The sequence below is a fragment of the Salmo salar genome, chromosome ssa06, assembly GCF_905237065.1.
Source record: "Salmo salar chromosome ssa06, Ssal_v3.1, whole genome shotgun sequence".
In the NCBI taxonomy this organism is placed as follows: domain Eukaryota; kingdom Metazoa; phylum Chordata; class Actinopteri; order Salmoniformes; family Salmonidae; genus Salmo; species Salmo salar.
This window is the reverse complement of record NC_059447.1, coordinates 37,913,668-37,925,952: the sequence shown is the minus strand read 5'-3', so window position 1 is coordinate 37,925,952 and position 12,285 is coordinate 37,913,668. Positions and strand designations below refer to the sequence as shown.

Here is a 12,285-nt window from a genome sequence, read left to right as displayed (position 1 = left end):
TCATCTTGATTGTAGGAGTGACACTGAGTCAGAGCTGGGGATGTATTACGCAGGCTACTGTTGACTGGAAAAAAATGTATTGTGTCTGAATAATACCAAAGAATAATAGCACAGACCATAATCGACTCACTCCTCTCTCCTTATAAATGGAAGAATTTTTAAGACAGAGAGAACAAACGACGTGAATAGAAAATGCATTTTTAAGTAATCATTCTGTTCAGGTGATTTAATGCCACAACATCAAAACTTTGCAGTGTCCCAGATAAAATGTAGACGTCAAATAAAGCCATAGTCGTCTCTTTAGCAATACTATACTGCCCCCTTGTGACTTAGTGAGAATAAACTCCAAAATGACAATGTGTTGTTTTCTTCTGATTCCGTAAATCACTTCTAGAAAAATGTCCTGCATTACATCTCATGCACCACCAGCGAGCACAAAGCATATACATACTGACACATTACTGTCTGGGTTTACATCAACTAAATTATGTCTCCATCCTATGTAAGCTACTGTTAAAACACCAAGTGTAGTCTTGATGACAGCAGGCTCCACTTGTCCGCCCACCAGGGCTCTGATGACGGTCCCTACACCTTCTAGGCTCCTGTAGTGTCACACACAGTCCCACTCTATGGTTCCTGCTTTGCCTCCCAGTTTCTCTTTAGCCATCTGTATCAGCGAGGGAATGAAAGGCTGCAGGGCTGGAAAAGACAGAACACAGAGATGAGTCACTTCACACATAACCACTCCTCCTACTAGTGATAGGGTTGGCATTTGGTCCCTCAGTGAGGGGCAGCCTCCTCCACCCCGGACCCCCCCATTGGCTCCTGCTATTCTTGGTGCCGATGATTAAGACTCACACCACACTGACAAAAGTGTGGGCTTTGCTTTGCAGGACACGTGTCAGTCAGGTTCCAGCAGTAGCATAGGAATAGCAATAGCACAGGGAACAAAGACATGGAAAGACGAGAGCAACTCCTCTCATGACTCATACTACAGCATGCGATCATGTGTGTTCTCGTGTGTGAGGAGAAAAGAATCAACCGCTATCTCTCCAAGATGAATATGAACAGCACATACACTCCACACTATACACAATCTACAAGCACTATGTCTTTTACATTTGTCATTGGAATTAAATGGTGTATAGCGAGTGGAATCTCATCTTTGATTGCTCTAGAAATATACACTATTATGTTAGCACAGCTGAAAACTGTTGTTCTGACTAAAGAAGCAATAAAACTGGCCTTCTTTAGACTAGTTGAGTATTTGGAGCATCAGCATTTGTGGGTTCGATTACAGGCTCAAAATGCTCCAGATACACAACTAGTCTATAGAAAGCCAGTTTTATTGCTTCCTTAATCAAAACAACAGTTTTCAGCTGTGCTAACATAATTGCAAAAGGGTTTTCTAATGATCAATTAACCTTTTAAAATGATAAACTTGGATTAGCTAACACAACATGCCATTGGAACACAGGAGTGATGGTTGCTGATAATGGACCTCCTACGCCTATGTAGATATTCCATTCAAAATCAGGTGTTTCCAGCTACAATAGTCATTTACAGCATAAACAATGTCTACACTGTATTTCTGATCAATTTTATGTTTATTTTAATGGACAAAAAAATTGCTTTTCTTTAAAAAAACAAGGAATTTTCTAAGTGACCCCAAATTTTTTAACGGTAGTGCATTTTCAAAGTCATGTTCTATGTAGAGGTGATGGTTCGTTGAACAACACTCGAGTGATGAGTGACTGTGCCTGAGACCTGAACCTTTGTATTAGCTCCACCTTATGCCTGGGCTTTAGCACAGTGAACTGGCACAGTACCAAATTCATGACACGGTGTGTCATACATACAGTTCTTTCCCCATCATGCTCTGGACACTATGCTATGTTCATGGGGTGGCAGGTAGCCTAGTGGTCAGAGTGTTGGACTTGTAACCGAAAGGTTACAAGATCAAATCCCTGAGCTGACAAGGAACAAATCTATTATCTGCCTCTGAACAATGCAGTTAACACACTGTTGTAAGGCCATCCTTGGAAAAAAAGGAATTGTTCCTAACTGACTACCCTGGTAAAATAAATATTCCAGGAGTATTTTTCATTAGCAACCTGGTAACTCACACTAGATGGCACTATAGTATAAAGAACATTTTAGTATTTGATGGCCTTTAAACTTCTGAGTAGGGCGTCAGCGGTCTGAAATAAGTGATGCAACAATATTGTCATCAATAAACAGTGGATCAAATACTGATTTATTCTAGTTGTTTAATCAAAAATAGTTGTTTTCATACTATTAATTAATGGGAACTGTTGAATTAGTGTTTTATAAGAATTACATTGCACATAAGATAAATGCTGTGCCAAACTGGAAACAAGAGTTGCCTATCAATTAAAAACGGATAAACCTGTCAAATAAACATTCATTGTCTGTTCACATTCTGTGTTCTGATATCAATTCACATACACTACCGTTCAGTTCAAAAGTTTGGGGTCACTTAGAAATGTCCTTATTTTTTAAAGAAAACACATTTTTTTGTCCATTATAATAACATCAAATTGATCAGAAATACAGTGAAGACATTGTTAATGTTGTAAATGACTATTGTACTGTAGCTGGAAACGGTTGATTTTTTATGGAATATCTACATAGGCGTACAGGGGCCCATTATCAGCAACCATCACTCCTGTGTTCCAATGGCACGTTGTGTTAGCAAATCCAAGTTTATTATTTTAAAAGGCTAATTGATCATTAGAAAATCCTTTTGCAATTATGTTTGCACAGCTGAAAACTGTTGTGTTGATTAAAGAAGCAATAAAACTGGCCTTCTTTAGACTAGTTGAGTATCTGGAGCATCAGCATTTGTGGGTTTGATTACAGGCTCAAAATGGCCAGAAACAAAAACCTTTCTTCTGAAACTCGTCAGTCTATTCTTGTATTCCATGCGAGAAATTGCCAAGAAACTGAAGATCTTGATCAACGCTGTGAACCACTCCCTTCACAGAACAGCGCAAACTGGCTCCAACCAGAATAAAAAGAGTGGGAGGCCCCGGTGCACAACTCAGCAAGACGATAAATACATTAGAGTCTCTAGTTTGATAAACAGACCCCTCACAAGTCCTCAACTGGCATCTTCATTAAATAGTACCCGCAAAACACCAGTCTCAACGTCAATAGTGAAGAGGCGACTCCGGGATGCTGAACTTCTAGGCAGAGTTGCAAAGAAAAAGCCATATCTCAGACTGGCCAATAAAAAGATTAAGATTTTTTTTTCATTTTAGCAGATGCTCTTATCCAGAGTGACTTACAGTAGTGAATGCATACATTTCATTCATTTTTTTTGTACTGGCCCCCCGTGGGAATCAAACCCACAACCCTGGCGTTGCAAACACCATGCTCTACCAACTAAGCCACAGGGAAGGGTAAGATGGGCCTTAAGATGGGCACCAGAACACAGACACTGGACAGAGGAATTCTGCCTAGAAGGCCAGCATCCCGGAGTCGCCTCTTCACTGTTGACGTTGAGACTGGTATTTTGCGGATACTATTTAATGAAGCTGCCAGTTGAGGACTTGTGAGGCATCTGTTTCTCAAACTAGACATTAATGTACTTGTCCTCTTTCTCAGTTGTGCACCGGAGCCTCACTCCTCTTTCTATTCTGGTTAGAGGCAGTTTGCGCTGTCTCAAGTCTCAAGTAAAAGTGAGTCACCTAGTAAAATACTACTTGAGTAAAAGTCTAAAAGTATTTGGTTTTAAACGTAAATGTAATTAATAAAATATACTTAAGTATCAAAAGTAAAAGTAAAAGTATAAATAATTTCAAATTCCTTATATTAAGGAAACCAGACGGCATACAGTTCTTGTTTTTATTTATTTACAGATAGCCAGGGGCACACTCCAACACTCAGACATAATTTACGAATGAAGCATGTGTTTAGTGAGTCCACCAGATCAGAGGCGGTAGGGATAACCAGGGATGTTCTTTTGATAAGTGTGTGAATTAGATCATTTTATTGTCCTGCTAAGCATTCAAAATGTAATGAGAAGTTTTGGGTGTCAGGGAATATGTATGGAGTAAAAGTGCATAAATTTCCTTAGGAATGTAGTGAAGTAAAAGTCAAAGTCGTCTAAAATATAAATAGTACAGATACACCAAAAAACTACTTAAGTAGTACTTTCAAGTATTTTTACGCAAATTTTTTAAAATATTATTCATAGTAATACAATTGCTCAAAAGGCACTCGCAACTCTGAGCTATCTTTTTTGCAGGTGCATGGTAACATTTGAATAAGATGATAAAAAATAAGAAACCCGGACACTACTCATGATAGTATCACGCTCTTGAATACATTTAACAAACCATTTAAAAAAATCTCAAAGATAGGGGTCAAAATGATTGGCACCCCCGTTTTCAATATCGTTCATTACCTCACCTTGTGAGGATTATGGCAATGAGCCTTTTTCTAAAATGTTTTATGAGATTGGAGAACACATTGAGAGGGATCTTAGACTATTCCTCCATACAGAATCTTTCCAGATACTTGATATCCTTCATCTGCTTTTATGGACTGCCCTCTTCAATTCAAACCACAGGTTTTCAATGGGGTTCAAGTCCAGAGACTGAGATGGGCATTGCAAAATGTTGATTTTGTGGCCAATTAACCATTTATTTGTGGAATGTGATGTGCGCTTGGGGTTACTGTGTTGCTGGAAGATCCACTTGCGGCCAGGTTTCAGCCTCCTGGCAGAGGCAACCAGGTTTTTGGCTAAAAACATCCTGGTACTGGGTAAAGTTCATGATGCCGATGACCTTAACATGGCCCCAGCCTGGACCAGTGGAAGTAAAATAACCCATAACTTAAAATATCCACCACCATATTTTAAAGGTATGGGATTCTTTTCTGCTTAATGAAACCAGGGGTGCCATAAATGTAGATATTTTTAGATTGTTTTTAATACTTGCTTAACAAAATAACTTTTTCTGAGCAATTGTATTAGTACTTTTTTTATTTCCCAATTTCTTTGAGCATACAATATCGCTCAGTATTTGTATTATTTATTTTATACAGTATTTTTTGCTCATCTTTATCAAGGGTGCCAATAATTACGGACCTGACTGTATATCAAACATTTACAAACGATGCAGTGATTTTAAAACAATTATGAAGGGCATATTGAATTCAGAATGAGATGGAGCAGGATTAAACACTTCTATTCAACACATCAAAGGGTTAAAATCAGATTACATCATCGACTCCAGCCGAGGAGCAGCCATCTTTTTCCAAGACCAACAATTTCACTTTCACCGAAGAAAAACAAATAGATATTTATTTATTAATCATCTCAAACAAGCGACTATTCCGTTCCATCGAGACAAATACCAACGAACTCCAAGGAAAATCGGTAAGATTTGCATGTCAATGTTTCAATAATACTACTTGTCACTGTTTTTCATGGCTGTTTCAAAATGCTCCACTGCCACCGGTTGCTTTGGTGATGCGTTGTAACGGTGCAATAATAAGTGATGAACAGTGGATACAATGTCGCGGGAGTAGATTTGGCAAAAACATTATGGCAGATCTTGACAGCCTATTTTCACGATAATGGCAAGTTTTGTTTGTTGATTTTATGTTGAAAAACGAATGTGCGTGACCAGTTTTTAACAAGACAATACCATGCAACTTCTCTGATAATTTATTTGGTAACCTAACACAACCTGACATTTTGAAATAGTGTCTATCTACATGACAATAGCCCCACACGTGCATTTGTCACCAATTAAGTACAGCTCGTAGTGGGGTGATTTGAGCTAGATTAGATGAGATGTAGTGTTCTTATGTGAGGAAGTCTTTTAAATGTTAAAAGGCGCAATCAGCACTCGCTACATCCATTTTTGACTTATAAATTCATTATATGTACCCATTGATTCTAGAAGAATATAAATGGTTAATGCTTATTGAGCTTAGTTCAACTGTCATACGCCATCAGAATCCAAAATATAAGCTTGTTTTACTCCAACATTTGTAAACAAAGAAAATGGAAACAAACATGGTTAAAACGATCATTTTGATATCATGGATGGTCAGTCCTTGAGTCCATAGCTATGTCTATGAATTTGAGACAGGTTACATTTGTCCAGCCCCATCCCTTAGCTTTTTACCGAACTAGGGCTGGGGAACCGCTTTGTTATTGTCAAATCAAATCAAGATGACGCCAATAGACATGGCAGCTCTGTTTCTAGCTCCTTATTTTTTTTCTGCTGATTGACGCTTTAAGAATTAACCCCAAATGCTGAAAATATGTGCCGCTCACGGTCATGAACGTGTGTAAGCTTTTGGAGTATTATGTTTTTAAACACCTGTTGATCTTGTTCAGTATCACAGAGGTCAGCGTGAGAGTTCACAACTTCAATATGCTCCCAAAAATGTTCTGTTAAAACTCTGGGAGTTTACATGCCGCTTAACACGGTCAACAAACACAACATATATTTGAAGTCTTAACATATATTTGAAGTCTTTTCACACTTCATTCGTTTTGAAATCCCACTCACCAAACAAACCCATGTAACCATAAGCGTCTCTCAAGGGAAAGCAGTTTCTAGATTGAGCCAGATTGCTCTCCCAGCACCCTTTCACCACTGTGTGATGCACATGGATGTGACTGTGGGTGTAGGGCCTGAGTAAATGATGTATCCATCTGGGCCAGCAGCACTGTGAGGGATGGAGGAAGGAAACGGTTGTAGTCAGGGGAACTTAACTGTTTTCCAAAGTGGAGGCAGGAAGTCAATCAGCTCTGGGGAGATGACAGCCAATGAATGCAGAGAGAGGTGATGTGTGTTCTGCATTTTATGTTGAATTTGAGAGAGATGTAGGGTACATGACTGTCCACTGTCATAAACTTCCTTTCATCATTTATTTCATCTCTGTTGCACTGTTGCAGATCCAATGCCATACAAAGTGCATTGTAAAATCAATTGAAGGGCAGACCACCTGGAAAATTGCACACTCCTTTTTTTCTTTGCTACCGTTTTCTGTCAATGTTAGTGTATCTGTCAATGTTAGTGTATCTGTCAATATGAAATGGGCCCATTGCAACTAATGGAAGAAGTGTGTTTACAATACAGTTTTACAAGGGTCTACAAAAGGGCAAAGTTGTATACTTAAAGTCTGTTTATTGAAGCAGCTAGCCTGGACAGCATCACTGTTCTCACACTAATTCAATAGTTCATGTTGCAGAAGCTGTTAAGAAGCCTTTTGGACCTAGACCTGGTGCATTGGTACCGCTTGCCGTGCGGGAGCAGAGAGAACAATCTGTGGCTTGGGTGACTGGAGACTTTGACAATTCTTTGGGCCTTCTTCTGACACCGCCTGGTACAGTGGTTCTTCATTTAAAAGTTTTGAGTTTATGCCGCTACCGTTTGTGGTAGATGGTGGCATATTGTGGTAAATTGTGTCATTCTGGCAACAATGGCTGACACTTAAATAACGTGCCATAGAATTCTGCGGCACCCTGCAAGCTGTGCTGCAGTACGCCGCAACTTTTAAAGGAAGAACCATTGTATAGAGTTCCTGGATGTCAGGGAGCTCAACCCCAGTGATGTACTGGGCGATACGCACTACCCTCTGTAGTGACTTGCGGTCGGATGCCAAGCAGTTGCCATACCAAGCGGTTATGCAGTCAGTCAAGATGTCCTCGATTGTGCAGCTGTAGAACGTTTTGAGGATCTGAAGTCCCATGCCAAATATTTTCAGCCACCTGTCGTGCCCTCTTCACAACTGTGTTGGTGTGTTTGGACCATGATAGATCCTTAGTGATGTGTTACACTGAGGAACTTAGAGCTTAGGACCTAAAACATTCCTAATATTGAGTTGCGCCACCTTTTGTCTGCAGAACAGCTTAAATTTGTCAGGGCATGGACTCTACAAGGTGAGGAAAGCATTTCAAAGGGTTGCTGGCCCATATTGACTCCAATGCTTACCACAGTTGTGTCAAATTGGCTGAATGTCCTTTGGGTGGTGGACCATTCTTGATACACACGGGAAACTCTTGAGCATGAAAAATCCAGCAGCGTTGCAGTTCTTGACACACTCACACCTGGCAGCTACTATAATATCCCATTCAAAAGTACTTAAAGATTTTGTCTTGCCCATTCACGCTCTGAATGGCACACATACACAATCCATGTCTCAATTGTCTCAAGGCTTAAAAACAATTATTTAACCTGTCTTCTCCCCTTCATGTTGTTGATGTTTAGTCCAAGATGGCATAGCAGTCAGACGTCCTTTGTCCTCGTCTTGTCGTGTCCGTGTATATACACTGCTCCAAAAAATTGAGGGAACACTAAAATAACACATCCTAGATCTGAATGAATGAAATAATCTTATTAAATACCTTTTTCTTTACATAGTTGAATGTGCTGACAACAAAATCACACAAAAATAATCAATGGAAATCCAATTTATCAACCCATGGAGGTCTGGATTTGGAGTCACACTCAAAATTAAAGTGGAAAACCACACAACAGGCTGATCCAACTTTGATGTAATGTCCTTAAAACAAGTCAAAATGAGGCTCAGTAGTGTGTGTGTGGCCTCCACGTGCCTGTATGACCTCCCTACAAGGCCTGGGCATGCTCCTGATGAGGTGGCGAATGGTCTCCTGAGGGATCTCCTCCCAGACCTGGAGTAAAGCATCCACCAACTCCTGGACAGTCTGTGGTGCAACGTGGCGTTGGTGGATGGAGCGAGACATGATGTCCCAGATGTGCTCAATTGGATTCAGGTCTGGGGAACGGGCGGGCCAGTCCATAGCATCAATGCCTTCCTCTTGCAGGAACTGCTGACACACTCCAGCCACATGAGGTCTAGCATTGTCTTGCATTAGGAGGAACCCAGGGCCAACCGCACCAGCATATGGTCTCACAAGGGGTCTGAGGATCTCATCTCGGTACCTATTGGCAGTCAGGCTACCTCTGGCGAGCACATGGAGGGCTGTGCGGCCCCCCCAAAGAAATGCCACCCCACACCATGACTGACCCACCGCCAAACCGGTCATGCTGGAGGATGTTGCAGGCAGCAGAACGTTCTCGACGGCGTCTCCAGACTCTGCCACATCTGTCACATGTGCTCAGTGTGAACCTGCTTTCATCTGTGAAGAGCACAGGGCGCCAGTGGCGAATTTGCCAATCTTGGTGTTCTCTGGCAAATGCCAAACGTCCTGCACGGTGTTGGGCTGTAAGCACAACCCCCACCCGTGGACGTCGGGCCCTCGTACCACCCTCATGGAGTCTGTTTCTGACCGTTTGAGCAGACACATGCACATTTGTGGCCTGCTAGAGGTCATTTTGCAGGGCTCTGGCAGTGCTCCTCCTACTCCTCCTTGCACAAAGGCGGAGGTAGCGGTCCTGCTGCTGGGTTGCTGCCCTCCTACGGCCTCCTCCACGTCTCATGATGTACTGGCCTGTCTCCTGGTAGCGCCTCCATGCTCTGGACACTACGCTGACAGACACAGCAAACCTTCTTGCCACAGCTCGCATTGATGTGCCATCTTGGATGAGCTGCACTACCTGAGCCACTTGTGTGGGTTGTAGACTCCGTCTCATGCTACCACTAGAGTGAAAGCACCGCCAGCATTCAAAAGTGACCAAAACATCAGCCAGGAAGCATAGGAACTGAGAAGTGGTCTGTGGTCACCACCTGCAGAACCACTCCTTTATTGGGGTTGTCTTGCTAATTGCCTATAATTTCCACCTGTTGTCTATTCCATTTGCACAACAGCATGTGAAATTTATTGTCAATCAGTGTTGCTTCCTAAGTGGACAGTTTGATTTCACAGAAGTGTGACTGACTTGGAGTTACATTGTGTTGTTTAAGTGTTCCCTTTATTTTTTTGAGCAGTGTATATATTTACATATTTTCTCCGCATATCTTTTTATATATTTTTTTTTCTAAAAACTCAACTTCCAAACACTCCTGCAACCCGCCTCACCAATTGTTTTAAAAAAAAGTATTATTCACCTCAAATCTGTAATCCACAACAGAAGCTAGCCAGAAGTTAGCCAGAAGTTAGCCAGTTCACTGGCTAACATTAGTATTCAGCTAACCACGGTTGGCGGTCATCAGCTATCCTTTAGCTCAAAAAGCTATCGGCAGTTTTTGTACAATGCGACTCAGACCAGAGCATACCAGACCATTTTTCTCTCCATATCCCGGATTTCTACCTCAAGCCTGGGCATTTACACCTGGATCTTGCAGCTAGCTGCTATCCGAGTGACTATTAGCTAACGTCGGTCCCGGAGCTAGCCAGCTGAAGAGTTCCATCAGCCACTCCTGGGCTACAATCAACTATCCGGACCCGTTTTACTGCCGATGCGGAGCCCCACCAGGCCTTCACGACTGGACTACCGACGTTATCTGCCCGAGGGAGTTATCCAAACTGGCCCCTTCGTCGCGACGTAACCTGAACGCCCATCTGTGGCCCGCTAATCGTTAGCTGTCTTATCGGCTGCTATCTGAATAGGTCTATCGGACAATTTTGTTGGGCCACTATAACTATTTTGCCAATTGTATTGGTCCCCTCTACCACACGGAACCCCACTAATCTACCGCCGGAAACGCACGAGGTGGCTCAAAACAGGCCGTCTTCTGTCAGCTTGCTACCAATGGCCCAGCTAGTTGTGTGAATCGCCGTGACCCCAACCAACCTCACTACTCACTGGACCCTTATGATCACTCGGATAAGCATGCCTCTCCTTAATGTCAATATGCCTTGTCCATTGCTGTTCTGGTTAGTGTTTATTGGCTTATTTCACTGTAGAGCCTCTAGCCCGGCTCATTATACCTTATCCAACCTTTCAGTTCCACCACCCACACATGCGATGACATCACCTGGTTTCAATGATGTTTCTAGAGACAATATCTCTCTCATCATCACTCAATGCCTAGGTGTACCTCCACTGTATTCACATCCTACCATACCTTTGTCTGTACATTATACCTTGAAGCTATTTTATCACCCCCAGCAACCTGCTCCTTTTACTCTTTGTTCCGGACGTCCTAGACGGCCAATTCTCATAGGTTTTAGCCGTACCCTTATCCTACTCCTCCTCTGTTCCTCTGGCGATGTGAAGGTAAATGCAGGCCCTGCAGTGCCTAGCTTCACTCCTATTCCCCAGGCTCTCTCTTTTGATGACTTCTGTAACCGTAATAGCCTTGGTTTCATGTATGTTAACATTAGAAGCCTCCTCCCTAAGTTTGTTTTATTCACTGCTTTAGCAAACTCTGCCAACCCGGATGTCCTAGCCGTGTCTGAATCCTGGCTTAGGAAGTCCACCAAAAACTCAGAAATGTCCATCCCTAACTACACCATTTTCAGACAAGATAGAACAGCCAAAGGGGGCGGTGTTGCAATCTACTAGAGGTCGACCAATTAATCGGAATGGCCGATTAATTAGGGCCGATTTCAAGTTTTCATAACAATCGGTAATCGGTATTTTTGGCCACCGATTTGCCTATTTTGAAAATTATTATTGTTTATTTTTTTTACACCTTTATTTAACTGGCAAGTCAGATTAAGAACACATTCTTATTTTCAATGACGGCCTAGGAACGGGGGTTAACTGCCTTGTTCAGGGGGGATTCGGGGATTCGTTTTTGCAACCTTCCGGTTACTAGTCCAACGCTCTAACCACCTGCCTTACATTGGACTCCACGAGGAGCCTGCATGGCAGGCTGACTACCTGTTATGCGAGGGCAGCAAGAAGCCAAGGTAAGTTGCTAGCTAGCATTAAACTTATCTTATAAAAAACGATCAATCTTAACAAAATCACTAGTTAACTACACATGGTTGATGATATTACTAGTTTATCTAATGTGTCCTGCGTTGCATATAATCGATGCAGTGCCTGTTAATTTCTCATCGAATCACAGCCTACTTCGACAAACGGGTGATGATTTAACAAGCGCATTTGCAAAAAAAGCACTGTCGTTGCGCCAATGTACCTAACCATAAACATCAATCCCTTTCTTTAAAATCAATACACAAGTATATATTTTTAAACCTGCATATTTAGTTAATATTGCCTGCTAACATGAATTTGTGTCACTTCTCCAGCATTCCGTGTAAGCAGTCAGGGTATATACAGCAGTTTGGGCCGCCTTGCTCATTGCGGGCTGTGTGAAGTCCATTTATTCCTAACAAAGGCCGTAATTAATTTGCCAGAATTGTACATAATTATGACATAACATTGAAGGTTGTGCAATGTAACAGGAATATTTAGACTT

The 12,285-nt window shown here is 41.9% G+C and overlaps 1 protein-coding gene and 1 long non-coding RNA gene across 2 annotated transcripts in view; one reads left to right on the top strand and one right to left on the bottom strand.

The window, feature by feature from the left end:
- Positions 1–225: 225 nt before the first annotated feature.
- LOC123743442 (uncharacterized) overlaps positions 226–12,285 on the bottom strand; it is a 32,675-nt gene continuing 20,615 nt past the window's right edge. The window contains exon 3 of the long non-coding RNA XR_006770229.1: positions 226–699. This is a non-coding gene — a long non-coding RNA (uncharacterized lncRNA). The remainder of the gene's footprint in view (positions 700–12,285) is intronic.
- The window catches only part of LOC106607362 (myocardin-related transcription factor B), a 45,245-nt gene continuing 38,203 nt past the window's right edge, over positions 5,244–12,285 (top strand). The window contains exon 1 of the mRNA XM_014204264.2: positions 5,244–5,407. The gene's annotated coding sequence lies outside the window, so the exon portion shown is untranslated. The remainder of the gene's footprint in view (positions 5,408–12,285) is intronic.